Raw genomic sequence first — 24,373 nt, 5'->3', positions numbered from 1 at the left:
TCCTATTTGATTGACAGTCTTCCGACAGGCTTCCGACGGTCGCATACATCGCGTCACGAGTAGCCGAAAGAAGCCGAACGTCGGTGCGGCTCTATACGGCACCTTTCGGAAAATCGTGACGCGATGTATGCGACCGTCGGAAGCCTGTCGGAAGACTGTCAATCAAATAGGAACACCCAGTCCCGCAGCCCATACCCGGAAGTGGCGGAGAAGATATATCTCTAAAACGGTAAGTACGGCTTTGATTGTTAAAAAAAACACCCGATTCCCCTTGACAAAACGAGCCTCAATCTAATGTTAAAAAAAAAGGTTTTAGGGTGAACCTCCACTTAAACTCCAGTCCTCAAGGCGCCCCAACAGGTCATGTTTTCAGGATTTCCCTCAGATTAAATGGCTGTGTTAATTACTAAGGCAGTTAAACTGATCAAATCAGATGTGCAATATAATGGAAAGCCTGAAAACATGACCTGTTGGGGTGCCTTGAGGACTGGAGTTGAGAAACACTGGTCTAAATTACTCTTATGTCATCAAGATCAATGCAGAGCCCGTAGCCCTACATTGGACATGAGGTCGCCAAGGGACAACCCACTACCAAAACAAAGAGGAGTGCCTTCTGCTGGAGGAGCAGAGGACTGGGTAAGAAAAAGTACTTTTCACATCACAGCTGTGAGAACATGTAAAAAAGCATATGTTGCAAAAAATACCTCACCTTTCCTGTCTCTCAATTTTTTTAATCATCGGATCCCATCCAACACAATTCTGGTAGTGTCTCATTCCTTGTGTCAAATTTTTATTGACAATTACATTACACAAGTTACAATTACACAAGTTTATGTGAAGAGTCAATATTTGCAGTGTTGACTCTTTTTCTTCAAGACCTCTGCAAGTGACCCTGGCATGCTGTCAATCAACTTCTGGGCCACATCTGATTGACTGATGGCAGCCCGTTCTTGCATAATCCATGACTGTTGTATAATCTATGTCATCCCAGATTTGTACCCCTTACCAGCATTGCTATACCTTAACAGTAACTTAGACCAGACCGAGGGTGTGGAGTAAACATGGCCGTAGCAGCCTCCTTTATTCAAAATTAACAGTTTAACATAACTCAAAACCAGAGTTCCAAAACCCAGGGTGTGATCAATAATGGAGGAAAACTTTATTAGAACTTTTGTACCATTCCTGCACTGTGGCCTTCTTCTTCCGATACCAGGCCTCAAGCCGACTTCCAGACTCAAAGACAACTTGACCGCAGTGCCCCATTTCCATTAGTTGCAGCTAAGCCTCCGCTTGCTGTAATCCCAAACCTCAGGACCCATACCAACGACAAGTCCTGCCCATGTCCTCCTGGTATTTCCTCCTCCTGCAACACGACCAACACCCGCCACTGCCACGACTCAGGCAAACGTCATAATCTGGATATATAGGAAAGACAAAGAAACAACAAACCCCCCCAAAACAAACCAACTTATATCAGCTTAGGGAAGGGTGGGTGGGAAAATTCACTCAGGGGCAGTGTTACAGATATGGGCGGGCTCTTCCCTTTTATGTCGCCCTGCCCTACCCCTCCCCTGTTATGCCAGCCTATCCCCTGCCCTCTCTCTTTTCTTCCCAGCTTAACCCCCGTCATGCCCGCCCTCCGCCTATGGCATTCATTTTTCTTTTGGCTCCGGGCTTTTCTTGACTGTTGTATAATCTATGTCATCCCAGATTTGTACCCCTTACCAGCATTGCTATACCTTAACAGTAACTTAGACCAGACCGAGGGTGTGGAGTAAACATGGCCGTAGCAGCCTCCTTTATTCAAAATTAACCGTTTAACATAACTCAAAACCAGAGTTCCAAAACCCAGGGTGTGATCAATAATGGAGGAAAACTTTATTAGAACTTTTGTACCATTCCTGCACTGCGGCCTTCTTCTTCCGATACCAGGCCTCAAGCCGACTTCCAGACTCAAAGACAACTTGACCGCAGTGCCCCATTTCCATTAGTTGCAGCTAAGCCTCCGCTTGCTGTAATCCCAAACCTCAGGACCCATACCAACGACAAGTCCTGCCCATGTCCTCCTGGTATTTCCTCCTCCTGCAACACGACCAACACCCGCCACTGCCACGACTCAGGCAAACGTCATAATCTGGATATATAGGAAAGACAAAGAAACAACAAACCCCCCCAAAACAAACCAACTTATATCAGCTTAGGGAAGGGTGGGTGGGAAAATTCACTCAGGGGCAGTGTTACAGATATGGGCGGGCTCTTCCCTTTTATGTCGCCCTGCCCTACCCCTCCCCTGTTATGCCAGCCTATCCCCTGCCCTCTCTCTTTTCTTCCCAGCTTAACCCCCGTCATGCCCGCCCTCCGCCTATGGCATTCATTTTTCTTTTGGCTCCGGGCTTTTCTTGACTGTTGTATAATCTATGTCATCCCAGATTTGTACCCCTTACCAGCATTGCTATACCTTAACAGTAACTTAGACCAGACCGAGGGTGTGGAGTAAACATGGCCGTAGCAGCCTCCTTTATTCAAAATTAACCGTTTAACATAACTCAAAACCAGAGTTCCAAAACCCAGGGTGTGATCAATAATGGAGGAAAACTTTATTAGAACTTTTGTACCATTCCTGCACTGCGGCCTTCTTCTTCCGATACCAGGCCTCAAGCCGACTTCCAGACTCAAAGACAACTTGACCGCAGTGCCCCATTTCCATTAGTTGCAGCTAAGCCTCCGCTTGCTGTAATCCCAAACCTCAGGACCCATACCAACGACAAGTCCTGCCCATGTTCTCCTGGTATTTCCTCCTCCTGCAACACGACCAACACCCGCCACAGCGCACCACTGTAAACACCTTTACAGTTGGGCGACCCTCCACACCCTAAGGGCCCTCTGAATCCCATCCTGCAGCCCTAGCACCCACATATCTATTCCTACGTCTGTCAAATGTACCCCGTCCCTGCGTAAATACCGCCACGTCCCCTCCTCTAGCTCCTTGTGCCTGACAACCAATCCCCCATTCCTCTCCATGAATCTCCCAATGTCCCTATTCACCTTTCTCCTGGCCCTGTTGATGCCCCCCCATGATCTGGCAAGGCGCCACGACGTGCGAGACACCATGTCAGACCATACAACCACCATCTCCGGAAAAGCCATGCGCAACCTGAGAACATCAAACTTTATGTCCTTAGTCAGGTCTAACATGGACTTCAGGCCTAGGTCGTTCCCGCCCACGTGCAAAACCAAGACGTCGGGCGCTCTGTCCAACCGCGCATATTTATGCACCTCGGGCACCAGCCTGCTCCAAAGCATCCCCCGAACCCCTATCCATCGAATCCTAGCCTCCTCCCTAGGAAACCCCAGCTGTCTACCTCCAGGTCTGGCCTCGGCTCTCTTCGCCCCCCCAATACACGTATGAGTGCCCCATGATCCATATCAATGCCGGCTCCGAACCTGTAAAACAAAAAGAAAATACTCCAGCGTAACCCAGCCGCCCCACTACTTGGCTTCGCAACCACACAGTTATCACTCACCCCCCCCAAAGTTACACTTACCCTTACTACTAGACTAATAAATGCGGGCGTACATAGATCCTAAACCTATTAGACTCCCACCTCCCTATTTTTTTCACTGACTCATCATCCAAACCATTCCTGGCTGCCTCCGTAGCTGCTCCTATTCTAAACGAGTGGGCTGAATATTCCTTGTCCGCCAGACCCAAGACTCTCAAACCCGAGCGAAATACCGCCGTGAATTGAAACTTGGATAAAGGGGACCCATCTGCGTGTATCAAGAAAGACTGCCCAACCTCCGGGCGATTTTTCATAAAAGTACTTATCGCCCCCACTGGACACACTGGCGACCCTGGCACCCCAAAGACCATGACCCTCTTCCCTTTTCCCAATTGATCCGTCTTGGATCTCCTCAGCCATAGCGTCACCCTATCCTTCTCTATCCGAAAAGCCCCAAAGAAGGCTAACGCAAATGCCGCACGAAATAATGCGACTTCATAGGCCGAGGCGCAGACCTCCGGCAAACATTCGAATAAACCCTTCAGCACCCCAAACGACACTGGCCGTCTGGCATCCCTGTTGGGTTTTCCCCGTCTATACCCTTTCAGCGCCTGTCTCACCCAAAATTCTTTAGTGAAATCCTGTAGCCCCTGCCATTTCAATAGAAATGCCAACGCCGCCACTTTCTTATTCAGGCCCGAGACTGAGACCCCACCCTCCATTAACCTTGCCACAAAGTACAACACTAGTAACCGTCCATCCGGACCCTTGACTTCAACCCCAGTGTCGCGGACAATCTCTTCCCATTCCTGCCAGACCTTGCTGTAGGCGGCCCACGTTGTCTCACTCACCGACCTGCGAATCCACCCCTGAGCTACTCCAAGGCAATGTTCCACAGACCGTCGGGACAGGTGAGTCCTTTTTTCTCCGCCTCCGGCACCAACTCCCGAAACCTGTCCCACTGAAAACGAGACAACGCATCAGCGATGACGTTTTCAACCCCGGGGATGTGCACCGCATAAAGAAATATATTCAATTGCATGCAACGTAAAGTTAGCCTCTGTAACATCCTCACCACCGGTGGCGATGACGCCGACATTTTATTCAGCACCTGAACAACTCCCATGTTGTCTATGTGGAAACGAACCTTTCGATCCCGAAAGGACTCACCCCACAGTTCCACCGCCAGCACCACCGGAAACAATTCCAGGAGCACCAGATTTTTTGTGAAACCCGCCTGTACCCAACTAGGCGGCCAAGCGCCCGCACACCATTGTCCCTGAAAAAAGGCCCCATATCCCGTGGAACCCGCTGCGTCTGTAAATAACTCCATGTCATAATTGCTAACCGGCCCCGCCATCCACATGGCCCTCCCGTTAAAGGACTCAAGAAAACTGAGCCACACCCGTAAATCCTGCCTGTGCGTTTTTCCCAGCCGAATAAAATGGTGCGGTGAACGCACCCCAGCCGTGCTGGCCGACAGCCGTCGACAAAAGGCTCTACCCATGGGTATAATGCGACAGGCAAAATTGAGTTTGCCCAGCAATGATTGGAGAGCTCGCAATGTTACTTTTTGAGACCCCACCATACCTCCCACATCTTCCTTCAGCGCTTCCACTTTGCCCTCCGGCAACCGGCACTCCATGGCAACCGAGTCTATCGTGATCCCCAAAAAGGTGATCACCGTCCTCGGCCCCTCTGTCTTGTCCGGGGCCAACGGGACCCCAAAGCAGTCTGCCATGTGCTCCAAAGTCCCTAACAGTACCGCACACGTCCTGGATCCGGTCGGTCCCACGCACAGGAAGTCATCCAGGTAGTGGATGATGGAACTCACCCCTGATACTTCCCTGACCACCCATTCCAGAAATGAACTGAACTGCTCGAACAGAGCGCATGATATCGAACAGCCCATGGGCAGGCAACGATCAATGAAGAACTCATCATTCCAAGTGCACCCCAACAAGCGGAAGCTGTCGGGGTGCACTGGTAACAGCCGAAAGGCTGCCTCCACGTCGGCCTTGGCCAACAGTGCCCCCTGCCCGTAATGCCGCACCCAGGCCACCGCCGCATCAAAGGAAGTGTACTTAACCGCACAGGTGTCGGGGTCTATGGCGTCATTCACCGACCCCCCTTTCGGAAAAGAGAGGTGGTGAATCAACCGAAATTTGTTAGGCTCCTTTTTTGGAACTACCCCCAACGGCGACACTACCAACTCGGGCAAAGGAGCCTCCGTGAACGGGCCCGCCATGCGCCCCAGCGCCACTTCCTTCCGTAGTTTCTCCGAAACCACGTCTGGATGACGCAAAGCCGACCTCAAGTTCCGAGGAACCGGCGGAATATCCTGTAAAGAGCACGGAATGCGAAATCCCTCCCCAAAACCCTCCTCCAGCAAGCGAGCAGCCTGTCTGTCCGGATATCTACTTAGAAACGGGCGCATCTTTTCCACCCTCACCGGTGTCGTCCCTTTTGCTGCCAAACTCACCTGATCGGCCTTTTCCTTGTTTAAAGCATCTCGCCTGGGTGTGGGATCCCTCGCATCCAGAACATTCATGTTTGAATCTGCATGACGCCCCAAACTTGCAGTTGCCGGCGTTGTATTGCCAACAGACCCCTTTCGTTTTACTGGCCGACTGTCCAGAGGAAGACGACCCGCCGGCCCCGTCTCGAAAAAACTGATTCGGCGCCCGTGCAGCCGTCATAAGGCGGACCCACAAGTTTATGTCCTTGTGGTCCCACCTTAAATCCGGACGCATAGCCATCCTCTGCCTAAATTGTTCATCGTAGCGCAGCCAAGCCGTGCCCCCATAAACCCTGTAGGCCTCCCCAATAGAATCCTGGTACCCAAAAAGCGCCGCCCCGCACTCCGGCTTCTTAGTGCTAATCACACTAGCTAGAATGCCGAAAGCCTGCAGCCAATTTGAGAAAGTACGCGGAATGAGCCGATACCTACGTTTTTCCTCGTCCCCTTTTTTGTAGTCGTCCGGTTTCACCCTGTCCAGGTTAAACTTCTACATGGGCAATAAGGAAAAAATCTCCACATACTCACCCTTACCTATTTTTTCGCGTACCTCCGCTTTCAAGTGTGTCCCTAACGGCCCTTCGAAACATATGTACATTTTGCACCTGGCCGCGTCGTCAAGCCTGACTATGTCCTGCCTTTCCACCGTCGCCTTCTCAGTCTCTTCCGCTTTTTTCTTTTCCCCTTCCACCGCTGGCGTAGCGAGGGCGGGGGGTGACACCACCGGCGCCGCGGGCTGAACCCCCCCAGTATCCGCCATCCCTGAAATCGCACCCGCTAACCCACCAACAGTCTGCGGGGTCCCCCACGCACCCGCGGGGTTAACTTCTCCCCCCCCCCTGCTCAAAACGGGACACCAGCTCCTTGATCCCCTCTAGGAACCCCTTAAACCCAGCCTCCTCCCCCCTAGGACCGCCCGTCCTGTTCACTGCCTGGCTACCACTGACCCCCCCATCTCCGTCCCCAGCAGTAGCATTGTGACTTAAAGAAGACTTACCGGGTTGCCTGGGGGGTATTGCCCCAGCCGAACGTCCAGACTCCACCGCCGCTGCAATCGCCGCGTTGAAACCCTCATCTTCAGATCCGGAAAGTTCCCCTTCCGACCTGTCCGCTCCCGGATCGACCTCCACCGATGAAAACCCCCCAGGGGAAGGATCCCTGGAGGTGCAAGGTCCTGCCGCATCCTGGCCCCTCCTCCTCACGGCGGACCCGCCGACCGATTTCGCCGCCGATTTACCCGCTCGGGGGGGCTAGCTCCAGCCCTGCAGGCCTCACTCCTGGTTGCTGACCTTCTCGACGTCCCTTCCATCTGGCTGGGAGACCCGGCCGCCGAGGTACAAGGCCCGCGGTCCGCGGCCCTGGATTCGTCCTGCCGAGGCCCCTCCCCGCGACAGGCCGCGTGGTGCGAGGGGCCCGCGCGCTCCGGTTCCATCCGGCGAACGGGCGAATCGGCAGACCCAGAACTCCTGGATCGGCCGCCCGTAGAGCTGCGCTGTTGCTGGGGATTCCGTCCGGTAACCCCCCCAGCGGGAGCGTTGCGGCGCTTGGCGGGGGGGGGCCCGACGGGGCCCGAGTAGCGGGATTCCCTGGGCGCGTGGCTCTTGGGGAGAGGTCAGGGGAGAAGCGCTCAGGCGGCTTGGACCGCCTAGCTCGCGCTGACTCTCTCCCCCTTGTCTGCGGACCCGCCGCAGGCGGATCCATGATAGGCCCCAGGTTCTCCTGAACCCAGTCTCGCCCCCTGGAAGAGGCTTCGGCCCTGAGCTCTGCTAGCAGCTCCTTGATGCGTGACATGCTGGAAAATTCACTCAGGGGCAGTGTTACAGATATGGGCGGGCTCTTCCCTTTTATGTTGCCCTGCCCTACCCCTCCCCTGTTATCCCAGCCTATCCCCTGCCCTCTCTCTTTTCTTCCCAGCTTAACCCCCGTCATGCCCGCCCTCCGCCTATGGCATTCATTTTTCTTTTGGCTCCGGGCTTTTCTTGATCCCCGCAGCCGAGCATCGGGAAATGTCTCCCTGGCTGTGATTAGCACATCGCCGTGCTCTGCATGTGTTCTATGCGAACACGCTGGAGCTCATTCTTACTGCCACTACCCTGACCTACTGTCCACTACCCTGACCTACCTGTCCACTACACTGACCTACCTGCCCACTACACTCCGTCTTGCAGTACTCAGACTACTGACTACTTCCCCTCACAAACACAAGGTAGATCGGGGGATTTCACTCACCACTCCAGGCCAGGACTCCATCCATAGATAACTGCTATCCACCAGTCCCTTCTTGAGGGTGACATAACTGAGCCATGGGGAAAGAGACACTTTGAGATGGATCACTATTCACTTAAGAGGAAGCACTCCTCCCCCGCAGGCCAAGAACTCCACCAGCAGCCTCCACACGCTCGTCTGCACCGAGCACCGTCCCTCCCACTCACACACACGGACCACCTGAGGAATCAGGGGGGACAGGACGGGCTGGACCAGACCACTGGAGTCCCTGGGCGGGGTGGGGGGGGTTTCGGTGCTGAGGACTGGAGTCTGCTTTATTGATTGTGCACAGTGATAATAGGGGCTGCTGGACTCAGAGCCTGGAGGAAGTCACCCTGGGATAGCAATGACATTCACAGCTGCGCAGAGGACAGGTTTGGAATGAGCACTGGCTGCTCACCCCCATGGTACACTACTGGGCTGGCCCGGCTGGATGACGGTGAAAAATTGCGAATGGCTGCCTGTATCAGTTTCTATCCGCCCCCCCCCCAGCGGCAGAACGACAGGGCCCAGTCCCATCTTCTCCATCCAGTGTGCTTGCCAGAGCCCAGAGCACAGGCGTAATATGGCTCCCCGCCTCCGCGCACTGACTACAGAAGTCAACACGCTGAGGCAGGGAGGCGTGTCACGCTGTGCTCTGGGCTCTGGCAAGCACACTGGGTGGAGCAAGATGGCCACCGCTCCGGAGCTAGGCCGAAGCCGGGGACTTTCCTAGGCTCCGGAGCGCTCCGCGGATCGGTGACGATCCGTTGCACCCCTACAACCGGGACAAGTCCCGGCAGGCTAAATTAGCCGGGACTAGGTCCTATTTGACGGGACTGTCCCGTTAAAAACGGGACAGTTGGCAAGTATGGTGACCATGGCTGCGCAGTTTGCATTTACCTCCTGCATGCAGTCCGAAATAGCCACAGAATGGGCAGCCTGTTGGCTGAGGCACTGCTGCATAGTGGCTGCGGTGCCCTGCACAGCCACTGTGCATTCAGCCTGGGTCTTGGCCGAGGACCCAACAAAGGCGGCCAGGCTGTCTGCCACACGATGGAGGTCGCTGGAAATGTCTCCCATGTGTTGCGTCTGGTGGGCCTGTTCCCCCGCAAGCCCTTCTTGTAGGGATTCGGGTACACCCCTTGTCTTCCGCAAAGCCTTCCTGGGGGCTGGAGAGGCTTGTTCCTGTCTGTACGGGGAGGTCCTTGAGGGGCTTCCCCTGATGGGGGTGGCTCTTGAGGGGCTTCCCCTGATGGGGCTGGCCCTTGAGGGGCTTCCCCTGATGGGCCTGGCCCTTGAAGGGCTTCCCCTAATGGGGCTGGCCGAGGGGCTTCCCCTGATGGGGGTTAAGGTCTCGGAGGTTCCAGGGAAGATGTTATCATCCTTGAGGTAGAGACATTCCTCCAGATCAACATGCTCCTCCTCAACTTCCTCTAGAGGAGAGGTGTGGGCACACTCCTCCGGGGATGGCGTGGGTCGTGTCCAGCAGCAGACGATGGCCCCGCTCCCTCCAGCACATCTGTGGATGACACAAAGCATTCACATGTTGGTGGACCCACACACTTGTCACATGTTCCCTTGCACCCCCTCACATGCTAAACACCGGATGGGGGATAAAAAACACTTACCTGTCCTCAAGGCCTGTTCACCGGAGTCAAAGCCCTCCAGGCCCTCCAGCTGATCCCGCTCCAGACATCGGGCGATCACCTCCTCATGGGCAGTCAGCCTGACAGTACTGGCTGGTCCGCCTCCCGTGCCCCTGGCGTGCCTCTTCACCTTGGCCAGCTTATCTCTGACCTGACGAAGCAGGTCATTTATTTTCTTTGCAATGTCCTTAGAGGTCCTTCTCTCATGGCCGATGGCATGCTTACTGGTCATGCCACTCTGAGCGCCATGGAGGTACACATCGTACCTTGAGATGGCAGAGATCAGGATTTCCCTCTCCCTCTCAGTCACAGGAGCAGACATCACTCAGAATGCAAAAGTACCTGCACCACGGAAGATAAGCTGCTGGTGTACTTTTGCGCTCGACGGGCGCATGTTTGGGCGTATTTATGCTCTGGGCGTAGGCGGTGGGCCGGCGTATCTTAGGGATTATGCCGGGCGTAGTTGTGAGCATGCGCAGAGGGGTACGGGACATACGTCCATGTCACGGCACATGCGCCATTTGTGATACGCCAGGCGTAAACCACTGCACCACGCTCGGACCATCATTTGCATGGGGTCACGCCCACTTACACTTACGCTGGCCTGCGCCTTCGAAAATACGCTACGCTGGCTCATATTGGTGAGCAATGGCTTGCTGAATGCAGTGCATGCCTCTCCATGCTGCGCTGGCGTAGCGTAAAAGAGATACGCTACGGCGGCACAAATATGCGCCGATGTATGTGAATCCGGGCCGATCACTCTGTTCACAGTGTTGTGACTTAAAGTCAAATGAGAAACTGCAAGTGAGTATAATTTGATGCTAGGTAAATATACCATTGACTCTTAAAGCGATATTGTAAAGCCTCATGGTTTTTCACCTTAATGCATTCTTAATCCTTCTATGGCTGGGAACGATCTCACCAGCTCTAGCTGGTGTCTCGTGTTCTGATTGATGGCAGCTCCTGCTGTTGTCAATTAAATCCAATGTGGCTGGGGGAGGCTAGTCCTGCATTCTGTGTGAATGGACACAGAAACAGGACTCTGGAGCGTGCCCACACAAGTGACCACCTTAAGAGAGCCTTCTCCAACATGGCAACTTGATGCAGGGAGGAGCCGCCAGGGGGCCCCAGAAAAGGCAGTTCGGGGCCACTCTGTGCAAAATGAATTGCACAATGAAAGGAAGTGTAACATGGGTTGTAGACCCTCCCCCCAGTGGCGTCATTAGGGTTGGTGTCACCCGGTGCGGTAAAACATGGTGTCACCCCCCCTCTGTCTAGGCTGCCCAGCACCAAGCAGGCAGCGCACAGGGCGCACCCCAAACCAGCCCCTGTAAATGATAGTATAGGGCAGTATAGTGGCAGGTTAGGGTAGTATAGAGTGATATAGTGGCAGGTTGGTGTAGTGGGGTGGTATAGGACAGGTTAAGGTGGTATAGGGCATGTTGGGGTGATATAGGGTAGTTTTGGGTGGTATAGGGCAAGTTACTGTTGCATAGGGCAGGTTGGGGTGGTATAGGGCAAGTTAGGGTGGCACAGGGCAGGTTGGAGTGGTATAGTGCAAGTTAGGGTGGCATTGGGCAAATTGGGATGGCATGGGAAAGGTTGGGGTGGTACAGGGCAAGTTAGGGTGGCATTGGGCAGGTTGGGGTGGTATAGGGCAAGTTATGGTGGCATAGGGCAGATTGGGGTGGTACAGGGCAAGTTGGGGTGGCACAGGGCAAGTTGGGGTGGCATGGGAAAGTTTGGGGTGGTACAGTGCAGGCTGGGGTTGTACAGGGCAGGCTGTGGTGGCACAGGGCAGGCTGGGTGGTACAGGGCAGGCTGGGGTGGTACAGGGCAGGCTGGGGTGATACAGGGCTGGCTGGGGTGGTATAGGGCTGTTTGGGGTGGTACAAGGCAGGCTGGGGTGGCACAGAGCAGGCTGGGGTGGTACAGGGCAGGCTGGGTGTGAGAGGTCAGGGCTGAGAGAGAGAGATGGGGCTGAGAGAGAGAGAGAGGTGGAGCTGAGAGAGAGAGGTGGGGCTGAGAGAGAGAGAGGTGGGGCTGAGAGAGAGAGAGAGAGGTGGGGCTGAGAGAGAGAGGGTAGTGGACAGAGAGAGGGCTGAGAGAGAGAGGAGCTCAGAGAGAGAGGGTAGTGGACAGAGAGGGGGCTGAGAGAGAGAGGGTAGTGGACAGAGAGAGGGGATGAGAGAGGTGGGGCTGAGAGAGAGGGAGAGAGCGGTGGGGCTGAGAGAGAGAGGTGGGGCTGAGAGAGAGAGAGTGGTGGGGCTGAGAGAATGAGAGAGATGGGGGTGGGGATGAGAGAGAGAGCGGTGGGGGGAGAGAGAGAGAGAGAGAGAGAGGGGGGGGGATGAGAGAGAGAGGGTGGGGATGAGAGAAAGAGAGGGGGTGGGGATGAGAAAGAGAGGTGAGACTGAGAGAGAGGTGAGGCTGAGAGAGAGGTGAGGCTGAGAGAGAGAGGTGAGAGAGAGAGAGAGAGAGAGAGAGAGAGAGAGAGGTGAGGCAGAGTGAGATGAGGCAGAGATAGAGAGAGATGAGGCAGAGAGAGAAAGAGAGAGGTGAGGCTGAGAGAGAGAGAGTAGTGGATAGAGAGAGGGCTGAGAGAGAGAGGGGCTCAGAGAGAGGGTAGTGGACAGAGAGGGGGCTGGATGAGAGGGGCTCAGAGAAAGAGGATAGTGGACAGAGAGGGGGGGGGTGAGTGAGAGGGGCTCAGAGAGAGGATAGTGGACAGAGAGGGGGGCTGAGTGAGAGAGGTTGGGCTGAGAGAGAGGGGGGCTGAGAGAAAGGGTAGTGGTCAGAAGGTGGATCCGAGAGAGAGGGGGCTGAGAAAGATGTGGGGCTGAGAGAGAGGGTGGTGGACAGAGAGGGGGCTGAGAGAGAGAGGTGGGTCTGAGAGAGAGGGTAGTGGACAGAGAGTGGGGCTGAGAGAGAGGGGGGCTCAGAGAGAGGGTAGTGGACAGGGAGGTGGATCTGAGAGAGAGAGGGGGGGGGGCTGAGATAGATGTGGGCTGGGAGAAAGGGTAGTGGTCAGAAAGTGGATCTGAGAGAGATGTGGGGCTGAGAGAGATGTGGGGCTGAGAGAGAGGTGGGGGCTAAGAGAAAGAGGACGGCTGAGAGAGAGAGAGAGGACGGCTGAGAGAGAGGACGGCAGAGAGAGAGAACGGCTGAGAGAGAGAGAATGGGTAAGAGAGAGAACGGCTGAGAGAGAGAGGACGGCTGAGAGAGAGAGAGAGGATGGTATCTGAAGATAGGTCTGTGTCCATGTATGATGCCAAGTACCTTCTTGATCTGGGAGGTGCTCTGCTGCTTCTTACAGCAGCTCCCTGGCATAACATTAGTGTCACTGGTCTGACTCTGGCTGCACAAGGGATTGGTGCAGTAGCTACAATAATAGCCCCCAGCATAGATGGTCAGTGGCATTAGGGTTTTTTAAATCCTGCAGCATGAAGGGGCTTATTAACCCTGGACACTAATTCAGCACAAGGGGGTTAATTAACACTGCCATTGATCATTAATGCAGTGGTGGCCAGTGTTAATTTACCCTTTTGTGCTTTATTAGTGGTTAGTGTTATTTAACCACTTTGTATTAGAGCATGAATGGGTTAATTAACACTGGCCACTAATGCAGCACAAAGGGGTTTATTAACTGCTACTGGTTACTAATGCATTTGAGATCAATGGTAGTGTTCATCAACACCTCATACTGAATTAGAGGCCAGTGTCAGTACATTAACCCCTTCATGCTACACATTACTAGCTAATGGCAGTGTTAGTTAATTGAAACCCACTGACAAAACCCACCACAGTTCTCAAGACAGTAACCAGTCCAGTCAGTGCACTGAGAAAGTGCTGAGTCACTGCAACATTACACATACAACATACTTTCTGCTCTGTATGTCACTGCTCACTTACCTAATAACAGCAACATGCAGCTCCCTCGCGGTGCCTCTCTCTTCCTGTCCCAGCCTCTGAATGACATCATGACAGAGGCGGGGACTAGAAATGATCTGTCCAGTGGAGTTCACTCATGATAGAGAAGTGTTTGCAATAGATGTCTACTAGTGCCGAGTGTAGGAGGCACACAGGGAGCGTTCCTGCACTCGGCACCCCGCTGCAGCTCTGCAAGTGCTCTTCAGGGTCTGACTTTGGCAGTGATTTGTGCACCGATGTACATGATGTTAAACTGCCATCGGGCAGACATAAGCCGGCACTGCCCGCACACTCTCATCTCTTCACGCCCCTCCTGTCCTGCTCTTGGTGTCACCCTCTGGTGGGTGCGTCCCGTTTTTTTTGGGCATGTCAGCTAAAAAAAAAAAAAAAAAAAAAAAAAAAAAAAAAAACGGGATGGTGTCACCCCTCTAGCGGGTGTCACCCGGGTGCGGGCCGCACCCCCCGCACCCCCCCCGCAACGCCTCTGCCTCCCCCCTTTTTCTTTTTTTATGTAACAAACATGTCATGCTTTCCTGCTTTGTGCAGTGGTTTTGCACAGAGCATCCCAGATCCTTCTCCAGTCCCTCTTTGGCACTCCTGGTCCTCCCCCCTGCGGAGTGCCCCCACAGTTTGCTATGGGGGCACCGGAGACACTGCTCTGTGTGTCCATTCAGACACTGTGGCTCCCCCCTCCTTTCTGCCTTTAGAGACACTGTAAGCTGGCCATACATTATACAATTTTATTCTATTACCTTGCAGTGCAAGGGCCTGCCTGATTGCATACAAATTGAAAGTGTTAAGGTTTGACCTCCATAATGTTTTTAATTAATCTAAAGGAAAATTGTACAAGGAAGTGTCTGTTTTGAAGACTGTTTAAATGGACATGATACGAATGGAAATTATGTGTCAAGCATTATACAAACAACGTGAGTGGCATAAAGAACGCCAGGACTGCAAGTTATGCAACTCCTGAAGGGCACTATGCTTTAAATACTTTATTGAAGTGTACACAATATTTTTATATCCTAGTGGGGTTGAAAAAAAGAATCCTACTTAAAGTTAAATAAAGATCCCAAACCCACATTCGATCCAGAAAAAGGCAAAAAATGATTATGAAGCATGATCCAGTATTACTCTGTGCTTCACTTAATTGGCAAACATTCATGCATGCACAATTCTGAGGCCTTGTACACACGATCAGTCCAAACTGATGAAAACGGACTGAAGGCTGAAGTCTGAGGCCACGTACACACGGTCGTTCCAAACCGATGAGAAGGGTGCGACGGGCCATTTCCATCGGTTCATCGCTGAAGTGGCCTGATGGTCTCATGTGCGTACACACCATCGTTCCAAAAACCGATCGGTCAGAATGCGGTGACGTCAAACACACGACGTGCTGAATAAAACGAGGTTCAATGCTTCCAAGCATGCGTCGACTTGATTTTGAGCATGCGCGGGTTTTGAACCGATGCTTTCTGTACTAACCATCGGTTTGGACAGATCGGGCAGTGGACCATCGGTTAAATTTTTAAAGCATGTTTTAAAATTTTTGGACCGAAGGACAACAGACCGATGGGCTATACACACGGTCGGTTTGGACCGATGAAACTGAACCTCGGTCCATTCTCATCGGTTTTGTCCGACCGTGTGTATGCGGCCTGATGGTCCGATGGACTGATGGTCTGATGGTCTGATGTGCCTACACACCATCAGTTCAAAATCCGATCGAGTCCAACGCGGTGACGTAAAACACAACGACGTGCTAAAACAAATGAAGTTCAATGCTTTCAAGCATGCATCGACTTGATTCTGAACATGCGCGGGTTTTGAACCGATGCTTTTGCGTACTAACCATCGGTTTTGACCGATCGGTCATCAGTCCATCAGTCCGATTTTGTTTTAAATTCTCTTTATTAGTTTTCATTTCAAATCATTACAAAATATTAATCTTTTATACATATATTATTCACCTTCAAAAACATACATTTCATTTCCCTTCCCCCATTAAAAACGGTCTCAACGTATTTTCCTTAACCGAACTATACTTAAAGCGTGTAAGAGGCCCCCGGTATCTCAAGCTCCTGTTCTGATCTAGAGTACCTTTTTCCCTCTATCCTCTTGTCTAAGCTTAGAGTTTGATGGATTCTATTCCTCTACCACACCATCCAAGCCTCCATTTTAACTTATCATGTGGAGAGGAAGGGAGATACGGATAGGGAAGTAGGGGGAACTGGAGAGACACAGAGAGGAAGAGAAAAGAGAGAGAGAGAGAGAGAGAAGGGAAAAAAAAATCCCCCCCCCCTATTTATGGACCTAGTCCTTTGACCCTGCCTCTTATGTTCATATCTAAATATTGAAATTACCCACTCTGTGAAGTGCCAACGTGATAAATCGGATAATAAAGGAAAAAATATATATAAGTACACACATCTATGTGGACCTGGCCCTTAGGCCGTGCCTCTTATTCCCTATTGGGATTCCCATTCTATAAAGTGCCGACGTGTCTATGTGATATATGGGAGAAAGAAAAGGAAAGGAGAAAAAAAAAATAAAGGGGAGAAAGAAGATGAAAAATAAGAATAGGGAAAGTAAATTGTGTTATCCCCATGCCATATTAATTATTGCCCCCATAATTATTCCATGTGTATGGTGTTTATTAAAGTGCCTAAGTTTCAGCCTCTCCCAATGTACGATATATGCATACATTTGAGAGAGAAGAAGGAGAGAAAAAAAATAAAATATTTTATTGTTAGGAAAATATAGTGGTGGAGATTACCCCCTATTATTGACAAAGGTGGGTAATCTAATTTATTGGGCTCTAATTTAGAGCCCAATAAAGGGCTCTAAATTAGGGGGACTGTCCTGCAGCCCCAAGCCCACCCCGTGTTTGTGAACTAGACATGACCCTTATCCCTACCACTTATATTAAGGTCTAAGTGTAGAGCTTCCCAGTCTCTAAAGTGCTTGTGCAATAAGTCCTAAAAAAAAAAAAAAAAAAAAAAGGGAATTTTTTTATATATTAAAAAAAAAAGGAAAGCCTAGATCCCCTCTTACTCCCACCCTCCTACTGACCTAAGGAGATAATAAAGGTTTCTGTCTTCCTAAACTCTCTCCAGCCTCTCCATATCTCCTCAAATCTTGGCCTACAATCATTTTGAATTGACAATAGTTCCTCCAGTTCTCCCATCCCTAAGCCATTCCCCCACTGATGGAGCGTTTTCTTTCTTTCAATTCTTTGGTATTACTGCCTTTGCGCCATTCAGTAGGTAAGGGATCAGGGACATTCTATATTTTTTCCTTGAGGTTATCGTACTGTGGAACAAACGGGCCCATGGATCACATTTCACCTCTGTCCCACCTATCCTTTTTATCAGACCTAAGGCTTCTTTCCAGAATTTCTGTATCCTCGGGCACTACCAACAGATGTGGGCGTGAGTTCCCTCCAACCCACATCCACGCCAGCATAAAGGTGACGTCTCACAATTTATTCTGTGAAGTCTTGGTGGGACAAAGTACCATCTAGTCAAGAGCTTGTAGTTCATCTCTTTTATTTTAGTATCTATAGAAGTAGAATGGACAAAGTCCAGGATCTGTCTCTTCTTGTCCTCTGGTACATTTTGTTTTAATTCCACTTCCCAAGCCCTTACAGATTTCAACTTCTCCGAACCTCCCTACGGGATCAATATACCGTATATGTTTGCTATCCCTTGTCTACCCGAGCCCCTCCGGTCTATGAGCCTTTCCCATGGGTTTGGCTCGTTCGAGGCCCGAATGGGCTTTGGCAGAGATTGGACAAAGTGCTGAACTTGTCTGTACCTCCAATCATCTCCCTCCGCAGCACCACACCTTTCTTGTATGTCACTCAGAGGGCTCAGAGTGTCTCCATTCATTATGTCTTTTAGTTTCAATATGTCCGTCCTTGCCCATATCAGGAAACGGCCTCCCTCCTTCCCCGGAGGGAAGTAGTCCGTACCTGTGAGGGGCAATTCAGGACTATTATACAACCATTTTTTAATTTTACATATTCTATCCCATATTCTGAAGGCTACTTTGGTTATTGATGGGGTGTCCCCTGAGAGACCTCTATATTGTTTTGGAATCCATATTCTTGTTCCCAGATCTTTGCCACTAAGGTTCTCCTCTATGCCTACCCATTTTTTCTTTACTCCCTCCTCCTGAAACCAGTCAGTTATCCTTTTTAATACAGCTGCTTCATAATACCTTTTGAAGTCTGGTAGTTGTATTCCTCCCTCATTTCTAGGCCTAGACAGAATCTGCGCGGAAATGCAGGATTTCTTGTTTTTCCATATGTATCCCCTTATTATCTTTCCCAGTGTTTTAAAATAAACTTCTGGGATTTTAATTGGGAGTTACTGTCCGATAGCCTTTGAGTTCTCCTTTAATTTTATTTAATAGGGAAATATAATTATCTACGTATAGCTCCCTTTCTGAATTTGACATGAGTATCCCTAGATACTTCATGGCCGTTTGTTTCAATGTGAATGGGTAAAGGGCCCCCAGGTCTCTGCGTTCTTTTGGACTCATAGATACAATCAGGGTCTACGTTTTCTCTCTATTGATTTTTAGATTTGAGATTTCTCCGTATTTACCGTATTCCTCCATAATTTTAGGCAGAGTCTGTCTTGGGTTTGATACATATAGCATCATATCGTCGGCGAACGCAGAGATCTTGTGTTCCCTCCCATCCACCTTCACCCCCTTTATCTCCTTGTTTGATCTAATTGTAGCCAATAGGGGTTCCAGGGATAGTACAAATAGGAGGGGAGAGAGCAAGCCTGCCTGATTTTACTCCTCTTAACCTTTTCCGATATCATTTTCCCTCTCATGTATACTTTATGGGTTTCCCATAGAACCGATCTATCAATATTGTCCTTATCGTTTTCTTTAAAGAATAGACCTATATCCTTCTCCAACCCATCAGCTATCCTAGTGTCTCTCAATAGAGATTCCTCCATTCTCCAAACTCTCTGACCCCAGGGGACTCCCCCCCATGTCCAGAGACATCTCCACTGGAGCATGGTCAGAGAGTGTTATTGATTTTATTTCAATCTTTCTCAGGCCTTCCAACATCTGGTGGTCCAGAAGGATATGGTCTATTCTGGAATAGGACCCATGTACAGAGGAGAAAAATTTGAAATCTTTGTCTCTTGGATGAAATATTCTCCAAGTCTCAACCAGGTGCATTTGGTGTAATTTATGTTTGATTGCACGTAGGTGCTTGCCCTCTGACCTTAGTGATACCGGTTGGGTATCTATTGCCGGGTCGAAGACGAAGTTGAGGTCTCCTGCCAGGACCAATCTGCCCTCTCTGAAGCCCTCCACTCTATTCAGAATCTTCCTTAACCGCTTCCCGACCGCCGCATGTATATATACGTCGGCAGAATGGCACGTACAGGCACATTGGCGTACCTGTACGTCCCTGCCTTTCCGCGGGTCGGGGGTCCGATCGGGACCCCCCCGCTACATGCGGCGGTCGGATTCCCTCGGGGAGCGATCCGGGACGACGGCGCCGCTATTCGTTTATAGCCGCTCCGTCGCGATCGCTCCCCAGAGCTGAAGAACGGGGAGAGCCGTATGTAAACACGGCTTCCCCGTGCTTCACTGTGGCGCTGCATTGATCGAGTCATCCCTTTTATAGGGAGACTCGATCGATGACATCAGTCCTACAGCCACACCCCCCTACAGTTGTAAACACACACTAGGTGAACACTAAATCCTACAGCGCCCCCTGTGTTTAACTCACAAACTGCAACTGTCATTTTCACAATAAACAATGCAATTTAAATGCATTTTTTGCTGTGAAAATGACAATGGTCCCAAAAATGTGTCAAAATTGTCCGAAGTGTCCACCATAATGTCGCAGTCACGAAAAAAATCGCTGATCGCCGCCAATAGTAGTAAAAAAAAAATGAATACAAATGCAATAAAACTATCCCCTATTTTGTAAACGCTATAAATTTTGCGCAAACCAATCGATAAACGCTTATTGCGATTTTTTTTTACCAAAAATAGGTAGAAGAATATGTATCGGCCTAAACTGAGGAAAAGAAAATGTTTTATATATGTTTTTGGGGGATATTTATTATAGCAAAAAGTAAAAAATATAGCATTTTTTTCAAAATTGTCGCTCTATTTTTGTTTATAGCGCAAAAAATAAAAACCGCAGAGGTGATCAAATACCACCAAAAGAACGCTCTATTTGTGGGGAAAAAAGGACGCCAATTTTGTTTGGGAGCCACGTCGCACGACCGCGCAATTGTCTGTTAAAGCGACGCAGTGCCGAATTGTAAAAACCCCTTGGGTCATGTAGCAGCATATTGGTCCGGTCCTTAAGTGGTTAAATACCTAACTGGGCGGGAGTTGGGGCAATATACATTCACAAAAGTGTACTTCTTATTGAGTATGGACCCCTTAATAAAGATTTATCTTCCGTCTGGGTCTATTTCTAAGGCGTCCAGAGTAAACCGTGTGTTTTTGTCAAAGCCTATCGCAGTACCCTTGGATCTATTGTTGGGAGAGTAGCTATAGAACCACACAGGGAAATCCTTTGAGTACAGCCTAGATCTTGTTGTCTCCTTAAAATGGGTTTCCTGGAGGAATACTATATTAGTTGACATATTAGCTACAATACGTGGGTAGGACCACCAGAAAGCTCTCAACAAGAAAAGGGGAACATATCGGAAATATAAGAAGAGGTTTTAAATACCATAGTGTTTCATTGCACTTTAGGAAAGTACATAACAGGGACCCTACGAAACTGAAAGTATATGCCATAGATAAGGTAGAAAAAAAATTGGAGAAACATTAATATGAAAAGGGAGATCTCAAAAAATGAGACATATTGGATTTTTAAATTAGACACACTTTGAGTTAGACATAAATTGTTTTTTGGAAAATTATTGAAATATCAAAACCATTTTTCAGCAATTTTTTATTTTATTTTTATTTTATTTTATTTTATTCTAATTTTAAATTTCTTTTTCTTTCTTTCATTTTTTCATTTTTTATTATATATATTTTTTTATTTTATATATTTTTTTCATTTTTTTTTCATTTTTTTCATTTTCATAATTTTTTTAATTTTTTCTGATTTTTGCTGATTACAATTTACTTTAAGTAGTTTAAGTTGTAAACCACATGGCTTAATATTGAGTAAGGAATGCGCAAATATAGGTCCAACTATATTAGGTTTAAATATAAGTATTTTATGCACTGTATAGGTTTTATTCCTAATTTTAAAGTATAATTTAAAATTTTTACATTGTGATAGTCCGTTCACCGTTACTGCCTGGCATAATAACATAAGCAAATATGGCGGTAGGCGCACATCCGGTACCAACACGAGAAAAAATGGCAGTACATTCACATCCGGTAACACGTAATTGGCTAAAATCTACTATAAATAAGAACGAGAAGTAAACGCCCATAGCTTCCTGATGACGCATGCGTACATGCAAAACGCGTAGAGGCCTATGGAAAATTTCTTCACAACCGGAAATACGTCACGCGTCACCTCCACAGCACTTCCGCGTACTGAACAGCGCGCAATTGAGACGTGGAACGCACGCCGAAGAGCCATAGTAGTAACGCCATAGATGGGCACTTGAAATGTGAGTGAAAATCTTTTTATGTTTACAAATAAACCTGCTTTACTTTTACATACTACACCATAAGGAGTTGTTTTCTTTTGGAGCAAGGAAAACAGTTGGAGGCTGGTGTGGATGCAAAAGTTTTTTCCTGCATGTTGATCTAGCATACATCTAAAAGGAGAGATGGAGATATTGCCACAAAATTGAGGAGACACACACCTGGATACTGATTACAGGCTATTAGGTAGATTCACAAAGAGTTAGGCCGACCTAACTCAGAATCTACGCTGACTTATGTTTAATTGTATTCTCAATCAGAGATACACTTAAACATATCTAAGGTACGACGGCTTGCGCCGTCCTATCTTAGGTTGCAATATTTCGGATGGCCGCTAGGTGGCGCTTCCATTGCGGTCGGCGTAGAATATGCAAATCAGTAGATACGCCGATTCACGAATGTACGCCCGGCCGCCGCAGTACATTTATGCCGTTTACGTTAGAGATAGGCCACCTAAAGTTAGAGCTTAGCCCTAGATGGAATAGTAATGTTAAGTATGGCCGCCGTTCCCGCGTCGAAATTCGATTTTTTTACGTTGTTTGCGCAAGTCGTCCGTGAATCAGGATTTACGTTGTTTACGTCCACGTCAAAATCAATAGGCCTGTGCGGCGTACTTTGCCGCAATGCACACTGGGAAATGTAGGCGCCCGGCGCATGCGCAGTAAAAAAAAACGTCAAAAACGTAAGGTCAAGACCCATTAACATAAACCACGCCCCCTTACACACATTTGAATTAAGCGCCCTTACGCCTGCCCGCTTTAGGCTACGCCGCCGTAACTTAGCAGGCAAGTACATTGTGAATCATGTACTTGCCTAGCTAACTTACGGCGGCGTAGCCTAAACACGCTAAGCTACGCCGCCGTAAGTTTAAGCCAAGCTACCTGAATCTACCTATATATACCTACCATTATCTGGTGAGAGTTTAGCACATAAGAGGTGGTGGTATCACACCAGTGGCGGCCCGTCCATAGGGGGCGCCCGGGCGCCGCCCCCCATCCCCCAGTCATTAAAAAAAAAAAACATTTTTTTTTTAAACCTGTCCCTTTAAAAAAAAAAAGGGACAGTATTGTTATACTTTCAGTGTGCACCCGCTCGTCTCTGTGCTCGTTCCGACGTCACTGGAAAAACAGGAAGTGACGTCGGGACTGCTTGAGCTCAGTGCGCCCGACCGAGGAACAGGTAAGCCGAGCTATGCCTGCCTGCCTGCCTGCCATGTCGTATGGAACAACACCCCACACAACACCAGCTGCTTATACTAAGCGTCGGCGTTTTATAATTCATTTACCCATTTATTAACAACATTTATTTTCTATGTAAAAATTAATTACAGAGCAAACAGCGGCCGGTAAAACTACCCCACCAGACCACCCCCCCCAGTTATTAAAAAAAAAAACTTTTTTTATACTTAATGTGCAGGGAAAATATCAGCCGTCAACACCACACCACCCCCCGCTTGCAAATTGTCCTGCGACTTGGGACTGGAAAGTTGCAGGATAAGTTGGACCCGATGATTTCCAATGAGAACTGTTCATATCTGTGCAACTTTGAAGTAGTCCCTGCATTACTTTTGTCCCACTTTGATGTGACTTGAGGTCCATAGACCTCCAGAATACATAGGCATTGCTTCAAGTCGCTGCAAAATCGCACCAAAAAATTGTGGCAGAATCTTGCGACTTTCTGGCTAATGCAGTCTGAAAGTTGCACAATTCTACTGCAATTTTGATGCGATTTAAAGCAATGCCTGTGTATTCTGGAGGTCTATGGACCTCAAGTTGCATCAAAGTGGGACCAAAGTAATGCAGGGACTACTTTGAAGTCGCACAGATATGAACGGTTCTCATTGGAAATCATGGGGTACGACTTGTCATGCAACGTTTAAGTCCCAAGTCGCAGGACAAGTAATGCCTGCAGTATCTGGTAATCTTGTGCAGTATGTCCGCAGTCTCTGGTAATCTTGTGCAGTATGTCCGCAGTCTCTAGTAATCTCCTGCCCATTTCGAGTCCTTCATTACTAACAGTGTCATATTTTAGTTTGTTTGCACCGATCTGTAAGGCTGTGCTATATACCATGATTTGTGATGCTGGGGCTGTATACTCTGTGCTGTGACGCTGAGCTGTATACTCCTGACATTGAGTGGAAGCAAGTGGAATACAGGGGACGGAGCGGTGGATTCTATAAGGGGTGTGGCTTATGAAAAGTGGGAGGGACCTGTGACGGTATTGGTATGATATCCCCGTCAAAGATTCCCTTCTTCCATAAGAACATCACCCAATATTCCACTAGGAGGAATATTCCTGAGATCGCCCATTAAGCCACACATGAGTCCAGGCTTACTGCTAGAACAAGACAGAGTTTAATGTTATAACACAGAGCTTATATGTAATTTCCAAAACTGTTACAATGACAAATCTCTGCCCCCTCACACTGGGGCTTCCATACAGATGATTAGGCAGACACGACGGAGCCGAGTCTGAAAACACATTGGGCCAGATCCACAAAAGAGATACGACGGAGTAACTGCTGTTACTCCATCGTATCCCTTGTCCTAACTTTGGAACTGATCCACAGAAGCAGTTTTCCAAAGTTAGGCAGAAGATCCGGCATGTGTAATTGAATTACACTGCCGAATCTTAGGATGCAGTACCGCATCCGCCGCTGGGGGCATTTCGAGTCGAAATGCCGCTTCTAGTATGCAAATTAGCACTTAAGGCGATCCACAAAGCTTTTCAGCTTCGTTTTTTCGCCGTAAGTTTTAGTTTGCAAGTGTAAAACTAGGGCTGGTGTTACAAAGTGTAAACTAGTAACACCATGTAAAAGCCATTCCAGCGACGGCATTTGGTATGCATTCCCGAGGGAGAAC

Source organism: Rana temporaria, chromosome 3 (assembly GCF_905171775.1).
Source record: "Rana temporaria chromosome 3, aRanTem1.1, whole genome shotgun sequence".
Classification (NCBI taxonomy): Eukaryota; Metazoa; Chordata; class Amphibia; order Anura; family Ranidae; genus Rana; species Rana temporaria.
This window is presented reverse-complemented; position numbering follows the sequence as displayed.